This window comes from Ochlerotatus camptorhynchus, unplaced genomic scaffold, assembly GCF_037179485.1.
Source record: "Ochlerotatus camptorhynchus isolate MF236.1 unplaced genomic scaffold, CSIRO-AGI_Acam_v1.1 ptg000338l, whole genome shotgun sequence".
NCBI classification, from domain to species: domain Eukaryota; kingdom Metazoa; phylum Arthropoda; class Insecta; order Diptera; family Culicidae; genus Ochlerotatus; species Ochlerotatus camptorhynchus.
The window spans coordinates 1,407,598-1,416,616 of record NW_027040826.1 but is presented as its reverse complement, the minus strand read 5'-3'; the positions used below and the strand labels follow the sequence as shown (position 1 = coordinate 1,416,616).

The 9,019-nt window shown below is 39.3% G+C and overlaps 1 pseudogene; it reads right to left on the bottom strand.

The window, feature by feature from the left end:
* Window positions 1-3,845: 3,845 nt before the first annotated feature.
* Window positions 3,846-3,953, bottom strand: LOC135708886 (U4 spliceosomal RNA; annotated as a pseudogene).
* Between the last annotated feature and the right edge of the window lie 5,066 nt (window positions 3,954-9,019).

Genomic DNA, 9,019 nt, shown 5'->3' with positions numbered 1-9,019 from the left:
GTAAATTACGCAAATCGCCTTCGTGTTTGTTCGTTGTTTGCTTCTCTGTCCACTGAGCTGCTGAATGCTGATCGTTGGCATGGCAGATAAAGTACGAAACGGAGAAAATGTGTGGAGGCAGCGTATCTTGCATATCTCATTCAACACCTCTGCGTGATGTTTATTATCCATCCCAGACGGATCAACAGGGATGATGTCCTGGCGTTTGAATGATAGTTATGAAGTTTGTTGTATGGTTCTGGTCTTCTTGAAATGGTGCTATTTATTATGCTAAACGACCACTTACGTTTCTATTGTGAAGTGTTCTTACTTCAACCCTGCCACAAAGAAAACCTTTGAAAACTGCGTTAGTATTAATTTATCAAATTATAGACTGCCAGCGGGTGAAGCTTTTTGCGTTTTCTACGCGCATATTTCAGATGCAAAATATTGAAATTCTGAACACCAGCTAGTGGCATTTTGTGTGTATATTTGTTCTTCACGGTATAAATCACTGTTTGCATCATGGACACTAACAACCGGTGGCGTTTCTGCTTCTATTCCACTCTAGAAACGAATGTTTACGGTTAATAAATCAATGTGACTTAATCCACTCTCGATAGTTGCTTTCCCATGCCACGGTTTAGTTTGCGATTTTCTATGCTTCTTCCAGAAAATCACCTGCATACACATAGCGAAAGGAATGAACAGAATCAAGAATAGAGACTAAGCTGCTAACTAGGTCAGATTTTTCTCCCACGAGTGCGATGCTGGTTGTTTGTTTGAGATTTTCGAGGAAATTTGCCTACTGCTAGAGTTGAGACAAATTGATTTCGCTGAGAATGCCAAGCATAAATCATGATGTATAGCCCTAAACATTCCGATAAGAAAATATTGCTTAATTTTCTGAAGGATGGTGGAAACGATGCCAAATGCTTTTTTTTTGCGGTAGATCTAAAGTGATCTTGCATTTTATAGGTTGGGAAAACAAATTTGTTCTCATTTTATGAAATAATTGGAACAACATTCTTCTTAGGTAAATATCAGCATTCGACATTTAGACTCATATTCGCCCTTACCCACGTTCATTATGTTGGCGCATTTGTAGATCATAGGACTTGGAAAACCTTAATTGATGCCATCCTCTCGTCTGCTGCTTAGCGCTGTAATGGACTAATCTTATTTTCATATTTCATTTTATTTGAACTACTTGGCTCAACTCGTCGTAAAATGGAACTCACCGTCAAGAAGCAGCATTAAAATGACATTTCGTTATGAGACCATCCGCTGTTGCTTATATAAAATGGATTACGTTTTTCCTTTTGGTCCACTTTTGCTAAGACATACGGCTGTTTGTTTCAATTATGCTTTCGTTTTAGATAATTACTCAGTACTTCTTCGTTTTTTTTAATTGGTGGCCTTTATTATATGTAGTGGGGCAAACATGTGACGGATTCAGAGTGATACCAAATCCAAGGAAATATAGCTTGAGTGGTGGTTAAATGACAATTGGTCTAGAAACAAATCCCACAGCTCGTCAGTCTTTCATGAGAAACTAACAGGATTCCGGTAAAAAACATGGCGAATGGAGCTAGCGACGCTGGTGGTGTAGTGGTAAGCGTGCATGCCTCTCACCCCAAAAGGCCTGGGTTCAATCCCAATCGGTGCCACCGGAATTTCTCAGGCATAAAATCTCTGATCACGCCGGTCCATGAGTTGATGGGACCAGGTGTGGGAGCTGCTTCCCTGGCGCCAGTAATATTGGTACTCAGTACCGAATAAGTTCGACGGAAATCAAATCAAAGAAAAAAAATGGCGACTGAAGCTATTGTAGTTAATAAAAGAGCAACTTTATCAAGTTCCTAGCTGGATGCCAGCCTTTTCATAGTTGTTCGTATCCATATTTTAGGCTAAAGGCCACGGGTTGACTAACATCTTTAATAATTAATTAACTAATAATTAAAAAAAAACAAAACTAAAATCTGGTTGACATGATCCTGTAGCCACAACCTACCGCTTAGATAAGATTACTTTTTGTTAGGGCTGTGCAAAACAATGTTCTATCGTTATTGCGATAGAGGTTCATTTCAATATTGGAGTCAGTATCATATCGGATTTAAAATGATCGATGTCTAATCGAACTGATGTTTGAGACAAAGTTGTAAGAAACTGGTTTGCATTTTTATAAAAAAATAAACACTCTGAACAAACCATCGAAAATTTTCGTCAAAAATTAAAAAAATAGCAGTTAAAAACTTTAAAATTAAAATATTTCATTTTGTTTGAAAACTTAACAAAAATGCTACTTTAACTATTCATGTTTGTATTACTTCATGCGTGAAGTTAAAGATTTACATGGTTGGAGATGCTAAACGTCAAATATCAGACTTAAAGTGGTCATTTTTATACGATAGATGAGGAGATAAAATGTATAATTGACAGTGTGAAAATTGTATATAGAGAGTAGAAAGCGTTGTACAAATCGGGATAATCATCTCTCTTTACCAAACTCCCCCGTTGGAGAAGGATGGTGAGGGGTATGTGCTTCTTTCTTGCGAATTTTAAATTAAATTATGAAAGAAAGCCACAGTGAATTCTTGGAAGAATCATTAATAACTCGAAGTAAATCTTAGTATATAATCCATGATTTTTGATAAGAGTGATTAGCATAGAATATCTTGGCTGTTATTAAGAAAATTTCAAGGAAATCCCAGAGCTATTTTCAGAGTTATTTTAGAGAAACCCTGAAAAAAACTCTTTTAAGGGAAATGATAAATGAAAATTCAGTAGAGCATTGCAAAAAAAAATTGTGTACAGAGTTCTATTCGAGTTTTTAAGGTAGTTAAAACAAAGACAAATATTACTGTCCGGTATCCGGTACAATTTACACTACTCCGAGAAACAAACGGAAATAAAAAAAAAACAGGAAATAGCTAAATGGGATATGCTGATAACCATGCACATTTGAAAAACACGTACGAAATTTGACAGACATTTCAATACCATGCGCATTTGACCTAATATCATTCAAGATGACACTGACTTCGTGTGTAGCGATTACAATCAGCCTCGTTTGGCTTGGTCATTAGATGGAAATGGCATTCGGCTAAAAACTTCGACACTTTATGACTCCGGCGGGTACAGCTTTAATGATTGTATGGACTTCTTGAACCTGAACCAAGTTAACGTACAGCTGTATAATTAACGTTGCACTCCCGATTTGGTTTTCGCACCTTAGAACAGTTGTGCTGCCAGTAGATCTTCAACACCCCCCTTCCCCCACTCAGCATTCGCATTAATGTACCAGCCAAATGTTCTAGGGCACTCCTGGTCGCGAATGAACTCGAAAAAGCACTCAACAACCGCAAAATCGATTTCGTCGGACTTATTGCTCATCTGTCTGGCCTAGACTAGAATTGTGTCTATGTCAGTGTGGATATCCATGACATGGCCTCAAATTTCTGCAAAATCATTGGTTAAAAACGTACCTATAAAGAGAAAATCAGTCTCGCCTCCTTGGAGTACGCCTCTGCTTTGAATAATCAAAATCAAAACTTAAACGCAATCGATGGCAACGTCGTTTGCGAGCCCATAAATCCTCATTAAGCTAACTTCAAACGAGCGAGTGACGACTTCCGAAAGTTGAATGCTGCACTCTACAAATCAATTTCGGGTTCAGTTTGGCTTACACCGAGATCAAAAATCCTTTTGGGGCTTCATAAAAAGCAAGAGGAAAAAATCCTCAGTTCCGCCCAATGTGGTCTATGACGGCAGGGAGTCAGAGAGCAAAGCAGAAAAGTGCGATTTCTTCGTAACTCTTTTTGCATCTGTCTTTCAATCAGAGTCATCGTCCAACGCCGAGGCCGAACTGGTTGCGTCAAACATAGCGCTAGACACAGTTTTTTTTTTTCAACTAGCAATAATCGCACCTCGGTTGTACCTCATTGGTTACGATATCGCCACTGCGCAAAGTTAACGCTAGACACAGTTGATCTGGACAAATTGGAAATATTGCCTGCAATGATTATCGGTGCTTCAAAAAAGATGGAATTCCTGCTGTTGTTCTCCGTCGCTGTGCAAACGCAGTAGCTGAGCCGTTAGCCTTCATTTTCAACCACTCGTTCGAGCAAAGAGAATTTCCCATGAGCTGGAAACTGTCTTACATGTTTCCTGTGCACAAAAGCGGTGACCGGCGAGATGTCCAAAACTACCGTGGAATAACTAGCCTTTCGGCCACTGCGAAGCTATTCGAGATCATCGTCAGCGATCATATTTTGCATGCTACAAAGACCCACATCTCGACCGATCAACACGGATTCATTCCCGGCTGGACCGTAGCTACTAATTGTTTGGATCTAACTACCACCTGTTTTACGGCTATGGAACAGAAACCACAGGTAGACGTAACATGCGGGGCACGATCTTCAATAAGTCCAGCCAGTTCATCTGCCTCGCTGACGATGTGGACATTGTCGGAAGAACGTTTCAGGCCGTGGCGGAGTAGTACACCAGGCTGAAACGTGAAGCAGAGAACGTTGGATTAAAGGTAAATACGTCGAAGACAAAGTACACTGGAGTCGCTTTTTACGCGGGTGATACTTCCCGCGTAAAAAAACCGCGTAAAAAAAACGCATAAAAAAACCGCGTAAATTCCGGAATCCACGTAAAAAAAACCGTGTAAAATCCAAAATCCGCGTAAAAAAACCGTGTAGAAAAAAACCGCGTAAAAAGCGACTCTAGTGTACAACGATAAACCTCGTAAATTCTGAAATCTGCGTAAAAAAACCAAAATCTGCGTAAAAAACCGCGAAAATTCCGAAATCCGCGTAAAAAACCCGTGTACATACCGAAATCCGCGTAAAAAAACCGTGTATAAAAAACGCGTAAAAAGCGACTCCAGTGTATCTGTTAGCTGGAGGAACCAAGCGGGATAGGGCTAACATAGGCAGAAGCGTGACAATCGACGGAGAAGAGTTCGAGGTGGTGGATGAATTTGTGTACCTCGGATCATTGGTGACGTCGGATAACAACTGCAGCAGAAAAATTCGTCAGCGTATTATTGCCGGAAGTCGTACTTACTACGGACTCCACAAGACCCTGAGGTCGGGTAAACTTCACCTCCGTACTAAATGTACCATGTAAAAGACGCTGATAAGACTGGTAGTTCTCTACAGGCACGAGACGTGGACGATGCTCAAGGAGGACCTGCAAGCACTGGGTGTTTTCGAACGACAAGTGCTTAGGATCATCTTTGGCGGGGTATGTAAGAACGGTGTATGGAGGCGAAGGATAAACCACGAGCTGGCGCAACTCTAGAAAGTTGCGAATGCTGGACGGGTACGATGGGCGGAACACGTTTTAAGAATGCCGGACAACAATCCCGCAAAAATGGTGGCAAAATCATTTGTTTATCACATTGCAAAAAATCATGTGTGGGACACATAAAAATAATCATTGAATTTTTATTAGTGTATACGGACCTGAAGGCGGCTTTCGACAAAATCGATCGCAAAATGTTACTCAGGAAACTATAACGATTTGGAGCCTCGAATAGACTGGTGTCATGGTTTTCATCGTACCTGACTGGCTGCATGTTAAGCACGGATCTTGTGTTTCATCGCCATTTGCTAGCGTCCCTCAAGGAAGCAATTTGGAGCCGTTACTATTTGTTATATTTTTCAATGACGTTGCATCTTCACTTGGCTATTAGACTGGCCCACATTTATATGGGAGACAGTTTTTCTTTTTTTTCAACGGGCCAACCCCCAAATTTGTGCCATTAGGCGAGAAAACCACTCTCAGAAAATGTCAGCTCATTCGAATGTAACACGAGCGGGCGCTTTTGGCTTAAGGTTTGTATGGCGATATTTTTCTAAATGTATGGAAAAATAACATCCCTTCACACTTTCGTGCATAAAACTGGTTCAGAAAACTCTTTTTAGCTCAGAATTTCAGCACATGTAGCTTAATCTATAAGAAACAACTTTGCTCAAGACAGCAGATATTCATTCTTGAATTTATATGTGCATTCTGTTCGTATATTGCAACATTGCTCAATGGTGCAAACATTATCATGCATACACACTTAGATTATTTTACAAAAGTCAGTATTTTTTAGTAGGTTTTTGAATTGCTGAAAAAGTCGGTAAACATTCAAATGACCGTTATCCGTAAGGAATCAATGAAATCTACAAATTTAATTTTCTATCATTAAATGGGGTTAACAGAACAAAGCCTGTACTAGTAACTGACTGGATAAGTGTGTACGGTAGAAATAAATCGCTTTTATACAACACTGCTAAGCTATGCGGTATTGTCTTTAAATTTACATGAAATATCGTTTAAATTTACGCCAAATCTCTGGAAGAGCAATCTGATGAATATGCCAGTATGTCAGTGAAGTTATCAACGCTGCACAAATGTTTTAAAAAGACAAAATGTTCACAATATAAAGTCATATTTTTTCTTCATGGTAACTACGTTACCACTAAATCTGTACACCCAACCGTATGCAGAATTTTAAATGTTTCGCAATATGATCAGATTCTGAAATGTGATCACTGAAAGGATTTATAAATAATTTTGTAATTTTTATATAAGTTTATTTTTCGAACAAATTGTATTTCCCCAGATGCATAGCAAATCATCTCGTGAACTTTTGATACAGAAATATGCATTCTGAACAAACTTGCTTGTGCGCTGCAGTCCATTGTAAGAACTGCCATTACATTGTACATAGTATGAAACATACACCGAGTATGTAAAATCTTCGACATACATAATTGTAGTACCGTTGTACTCCTTTCTAATCTAATCTAATCTAATCTAATCTAATCTAATCTAATCTAATCTAATCTAATCTAATCTAATCTAATCTAATCTAATCTAATCTAATCTAATCTAATCTAATCTAATCTAATCTAATCTAATCTAATCCAGTTCTTCAAAGCATCCTGGAAAATGATGGATATACCTACATCATTTTTCTTGTCTATTTGATATGTGTTTCACATCGAAGATGCGTTACACTTATCAAAACGGCCAGGCCTACTGTGCAGCATGTAAGGGGCAAGATAATTCAGAAAACATCGGGCCTGTTTAAATCGAAGATTTAAACACGATGCTTCAGAATTCAATAAATGGATGAAACGTGGACATCTCGTACCGTACGTTCCGATTTCCGTAATTATATAATTGGTTGGTCGTTGGAAGCATCAAAGCTAAAAAAGGTTAAGTGATGCTCCATTTTCTTCTGACGTTTGGGAAATGAGCACTAACTCTTGTCCTAGCCTTTTATGGCTTATGGCTATAGCGCCATTACTCACTTTCTAAAAAGAGAAAAGGGAAAGGGAAAGGAAAAGGAGAAGAACAAAGGGAAAAGGATTATGTAAACTCTATGAACATAAACAATATAGAAATGCATATCGGCGGTAATCACTATCTGAGTCTTGTCACTATTATCAAGTCATAAAAAGTAACAAGGACTAAAATGTGATCCTTTGATTACTGGAAAATCCTGATTTCCTAGTTTGAAGTTGTCACGACTAGGGTTCGGTGGTAGATCTTATACCAGTAACGCACCACAAAAAGGTGATCTCCCAACATTACTGGTTTGAAAAGATAAAAATTTACAAAACGGAACGAACTCACCAAGTTCAGCCAATTGAACCTGAAGGCTGCTTGAAATGGAACGCCTAATGGAGTTTCTACTTGTCTTCGGAACAGCTACTCAGCGGGAAATAACAGGGACGTAGAACTAGATACAATGAGATGCAGCTCTCGCAGGGCTTCTTGTGTCTTAGTGAACTCACTGAGGGACTAGAAATTGTCTCCTGGGCCTGGATTTGACCAGATCAGCAACCGATTATAAATAAAAAAAAACTCCACGGAAAACGTAGTACCGTTGTACTCTTTTATTCCAATACCACAATCGACGTACTAGATCAAACGAGTACTACGATCATTTCTGTCGATGGTATAATAAATCCAACCTTACATTGACTGTAAGAGATTTTTTTTTTGCGTGCATGTCTACTCTCAATTATCGATTTTTTTTAATCGGGGATTTAAAATTTTTCATACTATAGAAAAACTAATCAAAGCCACCAGTATATATAATTTCCTAACAAGTTCATTGTAGGCCTGAACAGCCAACGGATGCCAAGCAAACATGTAACAAGCCCCGCTTTCCTGAGTGAGTACCAATAAAAGCTAATTACTGTAACTGCTGATCCACTACAGCTGGTTTCAATGTGACCATTCTCTCATCAATGCCGGACCAAAAATCTGTGCCGTTCCCTCAGGGCTAGTCAGTGTGAAAATCATTCACTCTATAACAGTTAAAACCGATCGTCAGCCGTGAGTATCAATGATGCCATCCAACCAACCAACCAATGATATCGTAACCCTAGGATGGTTTAGTTGGAAAACTTTTAACCCCCCTCTGCCCGACAACATCGACCAAGAACAATAGGGTTTCTCATCTCAGTAGTGAGAAAGAGAACTAAAAAGGGATCGCCTCGTTAATGCCCGAAATAACTGTTATTGCTTGTTGAATGGGAGATTATGGAATTTAAATTAGGATGAGATAAAGTTAAATTTACATCCACCAGTTGGCCGGAAGCGAGCGAGCGAGCCAACAGCGCTGGAGGGAATTAGCATAGCTGTGAACATTTTTGGAGGTTTAATAAGCTGCCGGAGTAGAGTCCCTCTCAGTGGCGAAAGCGCGAACAATGTCATTCACTTTGACCCAGTCATTTAGGGGAATCTGCTATGACGGAGAAGTTTGCTCCTGCGAACTGAAAGTTATTCTGCACAATCGAGCGGAAGAAGCTTATAAACCCCAATGGTTCGAAGTCAGTCCGTGGAAGAAAAATAGTTGGCAGTAATCTATTCTTAATTGCTCTTCCAATTGCTCATTTCCTGCGTGATGAATTACGAACTGCCAAACAAAGTCCTCTTTCTTACCGCATGGCAGACTAATCTGGCAGGGTTGAGTCGTACTGGGCTGAGGAGAAAAGAAGAAAACGAGAGGAAATGA